Below are 14,754 nucleotides of genomic sequence, written 5' to 3' on the forward strand. Positions count from 1 at the left end.
CCAATTTAATGAAATAAAATTTCCACAGCTTAGATGAAGCTTAAAAAAGAAGGGTTCTACTGAACCCCTCTAGGAAGGGAGTTCCATAATCTGGGTGCCACAATAGAAAAAGCCCTGTCTCATGTTCCAACAAATCCTGTCTCCAAAGACAGTGAGATACATAGCAGAACTTCTGAACACAGTGGATGGGCAGAATCATATGGGAGGAAGCAGTCCTTCAAATATTCTGGTATCTTGATGCTGTTTACATATCACCCTTCAATAAAATGACTAGATAATGATATACATCCAGTGTAAAATGAAAATGGTTCATCCCAGGGTTTTTCCTCTGCACAGGTTGTCAGTCTTTCTCCCAATGAACTTCAGTTAAAAGAAATATAATGCTCATTTCCTTCTCCTGCCACGTGCACCAATCCTGAATCTGGCACATACTGTGGCTGTTGAGTGGAAAACCTTTTCCACTTCCCTTCTTCCAAGCACCACTGAGGCCTAACTCGATGAAATGATGGAAATCTTTGATCAGCTCCTGTCTCTTTCAAATGACAACAACTAGCAGCTGTTAGCAGTTGAGTTATTCAGATCAGGATCACAGTATTGTGGGAGAAGGAGCCAACCCTTTCCTCCTGGTGAGGTTTTCCCAAGGAAAATGATTCCACTTAAGCTGTTATATGTCCTGTGTGTACATGGAAGCTTCCCCTAACGGGGAACAAAGTACTGGATAGGGTATGATGAACAGCAAATAGATAGCAAAACTGCAGCAAAACAAGGAAATGTCTTAGAAGCAACAGTTGCTGGCATTGCCTTTTTTGATAATAATCTAGTTTTTTTTTTTTACAGTACACTCCAGTTAGTGCCATATATATGGATGTTTGTGTCTACCTTTAAGAAATATAGTTACTCTCATTGAAACCAGCATCATATACCTTTCAGAATTCAGAAACTATCCTCCCTTCAGTTAAGTGGCTATACCAACATGAGTGGGTGTGCTCTTTATCTTTTTTTTTAAGAGCCAGCTGCTTTTAAGAATTTAGTTTGTTACATTGATGAGATACCAGCTTGTTATTTGCACAAGGTATTCCTAGTCATCTATTCTAATCTCTCCCTCCCCCATTTTCTTTGTTGTGGTTTATCCTGCTTAGCTAATTGCGCTGTTTAAATTCTCTGTGTTGAGTTCACATGAAACCAGTTTTAGTTTTTGAAAGTTTTTTAGTGTTTATTTTCATTATGCTTCATTTTGGTTGTCCTTTCCTTATCAATTTCTGTACTGGCCAGCATCGTGCAGAGTGTTGTTTTGTTTACTTTGAGCAGATATATGTATGTAGTTCTTTTCATATTTTAGAATGCAATTGATTTTAATGGTGTTTGTCTATACAGTATTCTTTTGCAGATTGCCCTTGACAAAGGGTTGTGCCAACACCTGAAACGCATTGGGCTGCAATAAAAATTTCTCATTCCCAACTCTCTGCTGTTTGCTGGTTTGACACCTTGACGGTCTCCCTCTGTTAGGCTGGAGACGTTTTAAAACTGCACATCCTTCTATGTTTTATTCATACTAGTGGGCGTGGCACAACTGCTGTGGGAGGGGCTATTTGATGCTCAGCACATATTCATGACAAATCTTTATGGGTGGGTACCATTTTATGGCCCTGTATTTTTCAAATCACTCTTTCAATTATTCCTAAAATCCTCCTCCTGTAGTAAATACAGAAAGACAGTGATCAGATTATGGTATCCTGGGGAGGACCTGTGCAGAGTGACAATATTATACAGTTCTATACTAAATGCCTGCCCCCCAATATTGATGGCATTTTTGAAATGGTTAAGAGTCTGAAAGCAATCTGAGTCCTTGCAAAAACATTATTTTAAGAGTTGGGACAAGCATCTATGTTTAATCCATCTGCACAACTGGTAGAAACATGTAAAGTGTACTTGGGCATATAAGAAGAGCTCTACTGAATCAGACCAAGGGTCCATCTACTTCAGGATCCGGTTTTCCACAATGGCCAACAAGATACTTCTGAGAAGCTCACTAGCAGGACATGAAGGCAACTGCTGTTCCCTTCCCAGAGAATGGTATTCTGTGACATGTGGAAAGAAACATATTCTGAAGAATTACCAACATGCTGTAATTCGTTCAGCATTAGATCTCTAAAATGGCAGGAACCATACACTCTGCAGTATCGCACCCACAACACCTATTGGTCTATTCAATTTAGTTTATATTCCTTTCCATTATCAGTTGGTCATAACTTAATAGTCTTCTCTTTTTAGAGTGATTGCTACTTTGTTTAAGGTGGATCATACCCAGATCTGCAGGTGTTTGCATTTATGTAACCCCCATTTCACCATTAGATGGCATATACCAGAGTCTATTGAGTGCTTAAAGGAAAAGGTGTCCCTGCACTTGTAGTGCGAGTTGTTTCCGACTCTTAGAGTGACGTCTTGCGATGTTTACTAGGCAGACCGTATATATGGGGTGGGATTGCCAGTTCCTTCCCTGACCTTTCTTTACCCCCCAGCATATGCCGGGTACTCATTTTACCGACCACGGATGGATGGAAGGCTGAGTGGACCTCGACCCCTTTTACTGGAGATTCGACTTCCTCCTTCCGTTGGAATCGAACTCTGGCCATGAGCAGAGCTTCGTCTGCGTTACCGCTGCTTACCACTCCGCGCCACGGAGGATCTTAGTGCTTGGGACTGACTAATCTGGCTGTTTGGCCTCCTGAAGACTTTGTATTTAAGGTAACAGTCCTCACTGTAAAAATTATGACAGCAGATGGATCTACATCTCTTAGGCACTGTTTGGTTTATCTCTAAAGAAACCCTCTGAATTTACATGTGTAAGCAAACTAGTTTAATTTCCTCATTGCTGCCTCTCGAGAAGAACCCATAAACTGGGATCTAAAAATCATCAAGTTAGCCTTCTAGTGGTACAGTGGAAGAACTACAAAACCATGAAGCTAAAATCAGATCCCTGGAGTTGGCCATAACTTGGCACAAGCAAGCTTACAGCCTCCCTCTCTCTGTGTATATGCATGTACGCATGCAGCAAATAGATTTGGGGCAATGAAGAGCAAGTGTTAGATAATGACTCAGTGGATTACTTAAAATTTGTAAGTGGTTATAAATAATGAATGATTATATTTCAGTTTAAAGCCAGTAGTGTACTCTGTAATTTAAAACTTCAATCCAGAAGTGTTTATTAAAGTTCAGGAAGCCTCACTCATTCTCTTACTCTAAAATAAAATGTAACTTATTAAAAATTAAGAGAATCTTTTAGGAGCCATTAGGGGCACTACAGTAAATAAAATCCCAGTTGCCTAGTATCAGCCATTTGGTTTTGGTACTGTGTTGCTTCAGATGGCATGACAGTGTATTCCAACCTGGCTTGCAAATTAGAGGTATGATATGGCATAGCATGGGGGACTTTGCTTTTTAGTAAAGATGGTCTTGAGAGCAGTTTTCCAGTGCCTTTTGATTAGAGACATCACTAAAGTTAATTATTACCTGTTTTGGAATAAGAAATTGTCCAGCCTGTAACTCTTGGATGTATTAAGAATTGAGTATAATTTCTCCCAATTGTTCTTCTCTGGCTCAGAGTGTAAAATTTAATTCTGCACATGTAAAACCAGCATTCAGACCAGCATCTAAGAACAGGTACTTTAATGTTAGCTTTTTATTGTCTATAGAATAAGCTACACTTTTGCTGATTGGTGTGAAATTACATGCACTTCGAAGGCAGCTGCTTGGGTGCATGTGCAGATGTTCTTTAATGCTGACTTTTACTCTCAATAAAATTCCCATTGATTTAGGTCGGCTATGCAGCCACCAGACCACCTATGAAGCAGCCTTTTGTATGGTAAATGTCTTCTTCCTACTTATGTCATTCTCTTGATTCCTGTTACCAGAGATGGAGAACCAGTGGCCCTCCAAATGTTGTTGGACTCCCAGATCTCATCAGCCACAGCCAGTATGGCCAATGAATAAGGATGGTGGGGTAGTTTCCTTCCCTGGTTGGTGCCAACAGTTTATGTGCTTGGTGCCCTCAATTCCAGATCTAAAATCCTTTCTTTTTCTCAGGTGCTTGTATGGATATGGTGATTTCTAATGAGATTCTCAGCCATGACTTGTGCTGGGAACTATAATTCCCAGGGGAGAGTCTGAGAAGGACCACCGTCAAGCACAAGCACCAACATTACACAGGCCTAAGGAGAACTCCCTGAAACAGATGAGCTTTTTCTGAACTCCCATAAAGAAAGCCTGTAAATAATTAACATATTTGGACCCTGATTTATACATGAATCAGTTTTATTTACTTTTATATGTTTTTATACTGTTTTATTGATTTTAGGATGTATTTTAATGGCTATAGTTTTTATAATGTACATAGTGTGCACTGCTTAGACATTTTTAAAATATTAAGCCATTTAGACATGCTTTTAAATAAATAAATTTCCAATGGAGTCAAGTGACTTTTTACTTTTCCTGCCACTCAATATGCTCTTCTACTGATATGTGAACAACCATTATTATGGCAGTGGACATACAGCGGACAGTAGCATCATGCAAAACTTGAACATTACAGTTCACTTCTGGTTCTGTAAGGTACTAAGTAATTACATGTTACTGTTGACTCCAGAAGGTTTATTTATCATAGTTGTGTCTCAGCTTACTTCCAAGAAACCTAGGGCAGCGTATTTAGGCTATCCCATTTTCTCTTCATACTAATCCCTGTGAGGTACATTCAGTTGAGAAATTATGACTGGCCACCACAAGGCCAGCTAGTGAGCTTCATGCCTAAATGGGAATTTGAACCCAGATCTCCCTACTCCAAGACCAACACTATATCAACAGCATCTGTCATGAACCACCCTGTTCAGATCCTGTAAGTTCAGGTCTGTGGCTTCCTTTATGGAATCAATCCATCTCTTGTTTGGCCTTCCTCTTTTTCTACTCCCTTCTGTTTTTCCCAGCATTATTGTATTTTCTAGTGAATTATGTCTTCTCATTATGTGTCCAAAGTATGATAACCTCAGTTTCATCATTCTAGCTTCTAGCTATAGTTCTGGTTTAATTTGTTCTAACACCTAATTATTTGTCTTTTTTGCAGTCCATGGTATACGCAAAGCTCTCCTCCAACACCACATTTCAAATGAGTTAATAAATAAAACTCACCACCCCAGTGCCTTAAGCAATTGCCTCATTTTGTCATATAATACTGCCAGCCTTGCCTTCACTCTCATTCAACTTTATAGGAATTCAATCTAACATATAGATCAGGCTGTTGTCACCCGTAATTACTGTCTCAGTGGCCTCAGAGTGGGTGTGTATACATGGGTGAGCATGCATGTGATATAGGAGTGGGGGGAATAATATTTATTAGCTGTAATTTTATGCAAGTGTTTGTAATGGTGGTCTTTGCCTAATGAGACCTGATCAGCAGCTTCATGGCTATTCTCAAATGGATTGGCTCAACTCCCTACAAAAGACAGTTGCAGCGAGATCTAGAAGAAGCAGGATTTTGTATTTGGTGCTCATTAATTGTATTGTGTTTATATTTTGTTTTTAACCTTTGTCTTGTGGGCTACTCTGAGTTTATTATGAATGAAGAGGGATGGCGACAACAAGAACAGATTTTCTCCTTAAAAGGCAGGATATAAAACAAATAAATAATTAAACACCTACAAACACAATGATGAAGCACATCAGCTTGCTGGACCTGGACCTTGGGAAAAACAAGGTATGAGGGTAACTGTTGTGTCCCCTACTCATTTGGTTCAGGTTTTTGTGTATTTTCCATTTCTCTATAGAAGACACCAGAGATTTATTCACTACATTGACATGTGTGGAGAACCCAGACAGGAGAACCAGAGAGAAGAACAATTTTTTCCCTTATACGACACACCATATACCAGTGGGACTCTCCTATTTATCCTGAAGGAAGACAGGACAAAGCACAGGCCATTCCAATATAAGTAGGAAGGAAGAAAGAAAAGGCAGTAGAGACTGTGGATGGGAAGGACAATCCAGTGGTGGTGACCTGCAAGGTGTGTGTGATGTTTGTTTTCTTGCCTGAGAACAACATGATGTACATGTGCAACAAGTGCAAGCTGTTGGTGCTGTTGGAAGAAAAAGTGAGGGGCCTGGAATGATGGGAGGCCACACTGAAGAGTATAAGAGAAGATGTATTTCAATAGAACACTGCAACAACAACAGAAAAGAGAAGTACAGGAGATGGAAGACCAACAGCATGTTGCAGCAGAAGAGGATGGAGAGCAACAACAAAGTGGAAGAAACTCCGTGGAAAAGGGTGACAGGTGCAGAAGAGCAAGAAGACACCCTTCACTGGTGGAAATACGGAACCACTTCCAAGTACTTGAGGAAGAGACTAGAGGGCAGTCAAGCAGGGGAAGAATTATAGAAGACCCTGAGCGACAGTGAGCGAGAGGCTGAAGCTCAGTCAAGCAGAGGGAATGAAACTACGCCCCACAACAAAAAGAAGATAATAATAGTAGTGGTGGGAGTCTCTCATAAAGCCCACTGACAGATAGCCCTTTCTCTTCCATGTGGGAACGAATGATACTGCCAGGCAGAACTACGAAAAATCACATCAGACTTTGAAGCTCTGTGAGTAGGGTTGCCAGGTCGGAACCATTCAAAAACCTCAGAAAATGGGGGCGGGCCCTAGTGACGTCATGGGGCGGGCCCTAGTGACGTCATGGGGCGGGCCCTAGTGACGTCATGGGGCGGGCCCTAGTGACGTCACGGGGCGGGCCCTAGTGACGTCACGGGGCGGGCCCTAGTGACGTCACGGGGCGGGCCCTAGTGACGTCATTAAACATGATACATTGTATCAACCACAGTTGCTTGGAGCATACCATTCAAAAAAAAAATTGTCTGGAGATTAAAATAGAAATTTTACCTAAAATAGGGTGTTCCTAGGTCCATCTGAAGTGACAAAGTCATTCTTTTTCACAAGCTTAGGGTGATGCAAAATGGAAATGGACTGCCTTCAAGTTGATCCCAGATAGGGTCTTCATGGTAAGCAGTATTCAGACAGAGGTGGTTTACTATTGCCTTCCTCTGAGTCTAAGATGCAGTGACTGGCCCAAGGTCACCCGGTGAGCTTCATGGCTGTGTGGGGATTCCAACCCTGGTCTGCCAGGTCACAGTTCAACGCCTTTAGGGAACATTTAATCTAGCTTACTTGCTTCTGGCAAGAAGGGTTTACGTGCCCTCAGGCCAGGCCATTATTGGAAGAAAGAAGCTCAGTGTTGCAGAGATGTTAGATGGTAGCACAGATGGATGCCCCTGAAGGCAACAACTGTAAACATGCTTATTAAGGAACTAAGCCCCATAGAACTCAATAGGACTTACTTCTGAGTAGATATGGTTGCAGCCATGTTAAGGACAAGGGAGGGCATTCTAGGCAAGCAGTTGGCAACTGCCTGTCAGCATTGTGCTGTTGCTAAGACTTGACTGGGGATCATCCACAAAGTTATCCATAAGGCACTGCAACTTTATGTGTTGGCTGGCTACTGCAGTGGGTGTCCCCTAATATTTATGGCCATACAAGCAGGGTGAGTGTAGGCAGCAATTGCCTTTCTACTTTACGAGGCCTTATATAGGACCGACAGGCAGCAGGAGAGAGGGGAGGACCAGAAAAAGAACAAAAATAAAAATAAAGGAAGAGAGCGCTGTGAGGCGTCCTTCCCTGGCTCTCCCTGTCAGGTTCCTACCTGCTCGTGGTTACTGCTTGTCTCTAGGCACCACCAGGGACTCCACCAGTCCGCACCGCACTCTCTTATGGTTTACCTGTCCGCTCTAGCACAGATCTCAACAGATCCCCCTGCTAGGCAACCACCAGTAACGTCCCAATACTAGTATTCCCAGAGACTCTGAATACTGGTATTGTTATTCTCTTCACCGCTGCCACCATTTGTTACAGTTCCCCTTCAGCCTTGGTCATTACCTTACCCTCCCTTCTGGTCTGTGAAACCCCAGCCAAGGATCAGGCCTTTGGTAAACCAAATTAAGTATTTATTACAGATAACAAAGCTAACAAGATTAACAAGATTTCTTCTTAAGGCACATAAGCATATGGTTTTACTCAATACTAATCTGAACTCCACCCCCCTCCTTCTTCACTCTCTCCTGGCAAACAACTCTCTCAAACCCCACCAAGCAATCCACTCTTTCTCTTCTTCCCCCCCAGATTCGACTCTCACTCTTCCTTTTATACATTCAGCCATTTTAAACACTCAGCCAATCATCTCGCATTCTACTGCCCAGTCACTCCCCCTCCTCTTTCACTCCGCTTACCATGTATCTTCTAAAACAACAACACTTACCATATATACATTAATATAGGAACATCACATTTCCCCCCCCTTAAACAACAGCAGAGTATTATTCCTGTTCCAGGATTTATACGTCGCGTTAACAAATAAAAGTCTCTATGGGGAAAATGTCTTTCTTTGTTCCTCTGTCTGGTCACGTCACTGCAGTCCCAGCCACTTGCCTGGAAAGTCCATCGGCCAGTACATTGTCCTTGCCTTTTATGAACTGGAAGTCCACTTGATAGTCCTGTAGGGCCCAGGACCACCTCTGCAGCATAGTGTTATGGTTTTTCATAGTCTGCAACCATAACAAGGCCCGATGATCCGTAGTCACTGTGAATCTTCATCCCCACACGTATGGGCGCAACTTGTTCAGTCCCCACACGACCGCTAGGCACTCCTTCTGGACCGATGAATAGTTTTTCTCCCTCGGCGTCAGCTCGCGACTCAGGTACGCCACTGGATGTCTGGTGCCTTCTCTCTCCTGTAGCAAGACGACTCCCAGCGCCAGGTCCGACGCATCTGTAGCCACGATGAATGGTTTCTCATAGTCTGGTGCTATTAATATGGGTCCTTGGCACAAGGCTTGCTTCAGTAGATCAAAAGCCTTCTGACATTCATCCGTCCATACCACACGCTCAGAACACTTCTTCTTTGTTAATTCATACAAGGGGGTTGCTATTTCCCCAAAATTTCTCACAAACTTCCTATAAAATCCAGCCACACCCAGAAATGCCCTTACTTGTTTTTTGGTTAAGGGGATCGGCCAGGCTTGTATTGCCTCCACCTTGCTCCATAAGGGGGTGATTTTCCCACTCCCCACCTTATGTCCTAAATAGATTACTTCCTTTAGTCCAAACTGGCATTTCTTAGCTTTTATTGTGAGGCCTGCTTTTCTTAAGGCCTCCAATACTGTTGTCAGGTGTTGGACATGCTCAGGCACCGACTTGTTAAAAATGGCCACGTCATCGATATAGGCCACTGCAAAATCTGACATGCCTCGCAACACAGTATTGATTAGCCTCTGAAATGAACTTGGTGAGTTCCTTAGTCCCATGGGTAAGGTCACAAACTCATATAACCCATCTGGTGTACTGAAGGCAGTTTTGGCTGTGGATTGCTCGTCTAGTTCCATTTGCCAAAATCCTTTACAGAGATCTAGTGTAGAGATAATGGTTGCTGCCCCCAATAACTCTAACATAGCATCTACCCTAGGCATAGGATACGCATCTGGGACAGTAATTTTATTGATTAGCTGATAATCAATGCAAAACCTTGTCGTTCCATCTTTTTTCGGAACCAGGACAATATTTGAGGCCCAGGGACTGATGGATTCCCTGATCACTCCTAATTCCAGCATATCTTCCACCTCCTTTTTGATCTCATTCAAAACTTTCCCATTCACACGGTACGGAACAGATCTGATTGGGGCATGATCTCCAGTATCAATGGAATGTATAACTATACTGGTTCGGCCAGGTTTGTTGCTAAAGAGATTCCTATAGGTTTTCAAAACTCTCAGTATCTCTTCTTTTACTTCCTCCTCTACCTCCTCTGACCATTCCACTTGATCTACCCCTCCTTTGTCTTTGCTTTCCTGTACCAAATCTGGAAGTTCAGGCCCACTTCCCTCAGGGAATAAGGTAACTTGCAACACCTGTGCATCCCTGGTATGGTAAGGCTTCAACATATTTACATGAACCACTTTGCTTTTGTTTAATTGGTCTGTGGTGATTACATATGTCACTGTGTCAAGCCTTTTTCTGATGGTATATGGTCCTTCCCAGTTAGCCTGTAATTTGTCATGTTTCCTGGGTATGAACGCCATAACCATATCTCCCACATCATATACACGTTCTCTGGCTGTTCTGTCATACCAGTAACTTTGCTTCTCCTGTGCATGACTCAAATTCTCTTTCACTACTTCCATCATTGATGTTAATTTATTGCAGAATTCCAATACAAAATCTACTACAGAAATTTTGTACTCTCCCAGAGTTCCTTCCCATGAATTTTTTAGCAGTTCCAAAGGTCCCCTCACTTTTCTAGTAAACATTAGTTCAAAGGGTGAGAAGCCTGTTGGCTCCTGAGGGACTTCTCGGTATGCAAATAAGAAGCATCCCAAACGTTCATCCCAGTCTTGTGGGTGATCTTGAACATAGCTTCTGATCATGCCCTTCAAAACTCCATTGAATCTCTCAGTTAGCCCATTAGTGGCGGGATGGTAAGTAGTGGTCTTTAGATGTTTTAGACCGCAACATTTCCACATACATTGCATCACTTCTCCCATGAATACACTGCCTTGATCTGTCAGCACTTCATGAGGGAAACCCAGCCTCATAAAGATTTTTAATAAAGCCTCTGCCACTACAGGGGCTTCTACAGATCTCAGTGCTTCTGCGTCTGGGTACCTGGTGGCAAAATCCACCACCACCACTAGATATTTCTTGCCATGCCTTGTGGGTTTGGAAAAAGGGCCCACCAAATCTATTCCCACTCTATAAAAGGGTTGTCCAATTATAGGAAGGGGCTTTAAGGGTGCCTTGGTCTTTACTCCACTCTTTCCCACCTTTTGGCATATTCCACAAGATAGACAATGTTGTTTTACATCCTTGGAGATATTTGGCCAATAATAATGTGCAGCCAATCTCCTCTTGGTCTTTTTTATTCCCAGATGTCCTGCACATGGGACATCGTGGGCTACCTCTAGCAATCTGGTTCTGTATTTGCTAGGTACTATCAATTGCTTCACTGGTTCACATTCATCCTTTCTTTCAGCAGGCATCCACAGTCTATATAAAATCCCATTCTCACACACAACTTGATTCCTCAGTTTGTCAGTGAAAGGAATCTGTTGGGTCAGTGCTTGTTCCTTTACCTGCTTCAAACTGATATCTTTATGCAGCTCTTCCCTGAATTGCTCTGCTTCTTCCCCAGAGACCACTTGATACAGTTTGTCTTCTTCAGCAGGCCTGCTAGTGGTTGCTATGGTGACCTGAGGCTGGTTAACAGATTCCACCCTGTTTGTTTCAGCCCCCCTTAATATGGCTTCTTTTTCTCTGCCAATTTGCTGTCTGGTCACTACATAGATCTTTCCTTGGGCTCCCATTACATCCCTTCCCAGTATTACTGGTTCTTGTTGCTGGGCATTAATGCCTACTTTATATCGGCCCTCTCGGCCTCTCCAAGCCATATCCACCAGGGCCACAGGCAAACTTTCTGGTTGACCTCTCACTCCTTGGATAGTCACAGTTTCCTGAGGTAATATTACCTCAGATTTTATTAAATCTGGCCTCAGTAATGTCTGAGCGGCACCAGTGTCAAGCAATGCCCAATAATTTGCCCCTTGTACACTCACTTCCTCTCTCAGACTTGAATCAAGGTCTGTTACTTCTGTCCAGTTTATCTGGCAAAACTGAACCTTTTTCGCTGTTTCTAAAGCCTTGGGCTCTGTTTTCACTGCCCTTGTCTGAGCAGGATTACTACTGGGGTTGGCAACCTCACATTGAAAACGTAGGTGCCCCGGTCTACCACATTTATAGCATAATTTCTCCTCACTTTTAGGGTACACAGATCCACTCTGGGGTGTCCTGTGCCCTTCAGATTTTAATGGAGGACTCACTCGCTGTGGTACCACATCCCTTCTGCCAGCACTATATGGTCTGGGTTTAGACTCTCTTGATGTTTTCCCCACCCAGCCAGTTCTATTAGAGGCGAAGTGATCCGCCATCTCTGCGGCCTCCTGCACAGATGTAGGGGAACGGTCTTTGACCAGGAGCCTTATTTCTGGTGGTAACTGATGGTATAATTGATCCAGTATCATGAGGCTTTTCACCTCTTCCACTGACTGAGCTTTGGCACTACTCATCCACTTTCCAAATATATCCATCAACTTTGCTCCCAGTTCCACAAAAGATCTCCCTGTCTGTATCTGGCAGTTTCTGAAAAGCTTTCTAAAATAATCAGGCCCCAGTCTGAATCTTTTAAACACTGCTTCTTTGAATTCAGCATAGGTGACGGGCCTGTCTCAGGGGAAATATTGGTATACCTCAGCCAATTCCCCTTTAATCAGGTTTGATAAATACTGCATGTATTTATCTTCAGGTAGCCCCCACAACTGAGCTGCTTTTTCAAAGGTGCTGAGGTAAATTTGAGGATCTTGACCAGGCTCATAGACAGCAAAGTCCTTTGGAGTAATTTTTATTTTTGCTCCATCTCTCTGTTTCCTTGCCTCCTCAGAGTGAAATTTCTCTCTATCAAATTTTAACTTTTCTACTTGTAATTCAGCATCCAATGCTCGTTGCTTCTCCCTCTCCTCAAACCCCAATCTCATTCTCTCAATTTCCAACTCCCTCTGTTTTTCCTTCTCTGCACCTTCCATCCTCAATCTCTCAGCTTCCAACTCCCGCTGTTTATCTTTTTCCTCAGCCTCAAAGACCCGCTGCTTTTCTTTCTCATCAGCCTCCCATCTTAACTTCTCTCTCAAGTACTCTATATAAGCGGGATTGCTTAAATATCCTTCTGGGGTCTCTTCTCTGACAGGTTGTTTTTGCTGGGCAGTTGCAAATCCTATAAGTGCTACCCTCAATTCATCTACCCCTTTACCCTCGTGAGGTAAATTGAATGTTATGCACTTCTCCACCAGCTCCTCTCTTTTCATTTTTATGTATTCAGCAATGGTGTTTGAGTTCACTCACTCTTTGCCACACACTCTTTGCCAGTCACTCTCACAAGTAATCTTGTTTTGTTATTTCTGTTTGCCACACCACTGTATCTGGATTCTCTGTTGTTCGTATCCCACCGCTACTGACACCACATGTGAGGCGTCCTTCCCTGGCTCTCCCTGTCAGGTTCCTACCTGCTCGTGGTTACTGCCTGTCTCTAGGCACCACCAGGGACTCCACCAGTCCGGACCGCACTCTCTTATGGTTTACCTATCCGCTCTAGCACAGATCTCAACAGATCCCCCTGCTAGGCAACCACCAGTAACGTCCCAATACTAGTATTCCCAGAGACTCTGAATACTGGTATTGTTATTCTCTTCACCGCTGCCACCATTTGTTACAGTTCCCCTTCAGCCTTGGTCATTACCTTACCCTCCCTTCTGGTCTGTGAAACCCCAGCCAAGGATCAGGCCTTTGGTAAACCAAATTAAGTATTTATTACAGATAACAAAGCTAACAAGATTAACAAGATTTCTTCTTAAGGCACATAAGCATATGGTTTTACTCAATACTAATCTGAACTCCACCCCCCTCCTTCTTCACTCTCTCCTGGCAAACAACTCTCTCAAACCCCACCAAGCAATCCACTCTTTCTCTTCTTCCCCCCAGATTCGACTCTCACTCTTCCTTTTATACATTCAGCCATTTTAAACACTCAGCCAATCATCTCGCATTCTACTGCCCAGTCACTCCCCCTCCTCTTTCACTCCACTTACCATGTATCTTCTAAAACAACAACACTTACCATATATACATTAATATAGGAACATCACAAGCGCCTCCTCCTAAGCAATAAGCATGTGCACTGTGCAGAGTGCCTGCCTCCGTTTCCCCCCAAAGCCGCCCCACCCAGCCTCGACGCCAGCGCCTTCTGGGCCAGGCAACCTTGGTGATCTCTGGGCCACTTCAGCCCCGGCACCTCTCTGCCCTCCCCCCCCTGAGAAAAATCAACTCATTTGAAATGTGGTGTTGGAGGAGAGCTTTGCGGATACCATGGTCTGCAAAACAGACAAATAATTGGGTGTCAGAACAAATTAAACCAGAACTATCACTAGAAGCTAAAATGATGAAACTGAGGTTATCATACTTTGGACACATAATGAGAAGACATGAGTCATTAGAAAAGATAATAATGCTTGGAAAAACAGAAGGGAGTAGAAAAAGAGGAAGGCCAAACAAGAGATGGATTGATTCCATAAAGGAAGCCACAGACCTGAACTTACAGGATCTGGACAGGGTGGTTCATGACAGATGCTCTTGGAGGTCACTGATTCATAGGGTCACCATAAGTTCTAATCGACTTGAAGGCACATAACAACAACAACAAACCTCCCTGATAGACTGTGGGAATGCTGTGGACACAATATATTTCAACTTTAGCAAAGCTTTTGACAAAATGCCACATGATATTCTGATTAGCAAGCTAGCTGAATGTGGACTGGATGGAACAGCTATTGGGTGGATCCACAGTTGGCTACACAATCATATTCAGAGTGCTAATCAATGGTTTCTTCTCAACCTGGGGGGGGTAACTAGCTGGCTACTATAGGGCTTGGTCTTGGACCCAGTGCTCTTCAACATTTTTATTAATGACTTGGATGAGGAGGGGCAGGGAATGCTTATCAAACGTGTAGATGATGCAAAATTGGGAGGAATACCTAATTCCCTGGAAGACAGAAACAAAATTC

The 14,754-nt window shown here is 43.1% G+C and overlaps 1 long non-coding RNA gene across 1 annotated transcript; it reads left to right on the forward strand.

The window, feature by feature from the left end:
* The first annotated feature begins 830 nt into the window (after positions 1-830).
* On the forward strand, positions 831-4,350 carry LOC133385955 (uncharacterized). Its single transcript, XR_009763032.1, has 3 exons — positions 831-1,072; positions 2,520-2,745; positions 4,084-4,350. It is a non-coding gene; the product is annotated as an uncharacterized LOC133385955 (long non-coding RNA).
* Positions 4,351-14,754: the final 10,404 nt, after the last annotated feature.

Source organism: Rhineura floridana, chromosome 5 (assembly GCF_030035675.1).
Source record: "Rhineura floridana isolate rRhiFlo1 chromosome 5, rRhiFlo1.hap2, whole genome shotgun sequence".
In the NCBI taxonomy this organism is placed as follows: domain Eukaryota; kingdom Metazoa; phylum Chordata; class Lepidosauria; order Squamata; family Rhineuridae; genus Rhineura; species Rhineura floridana.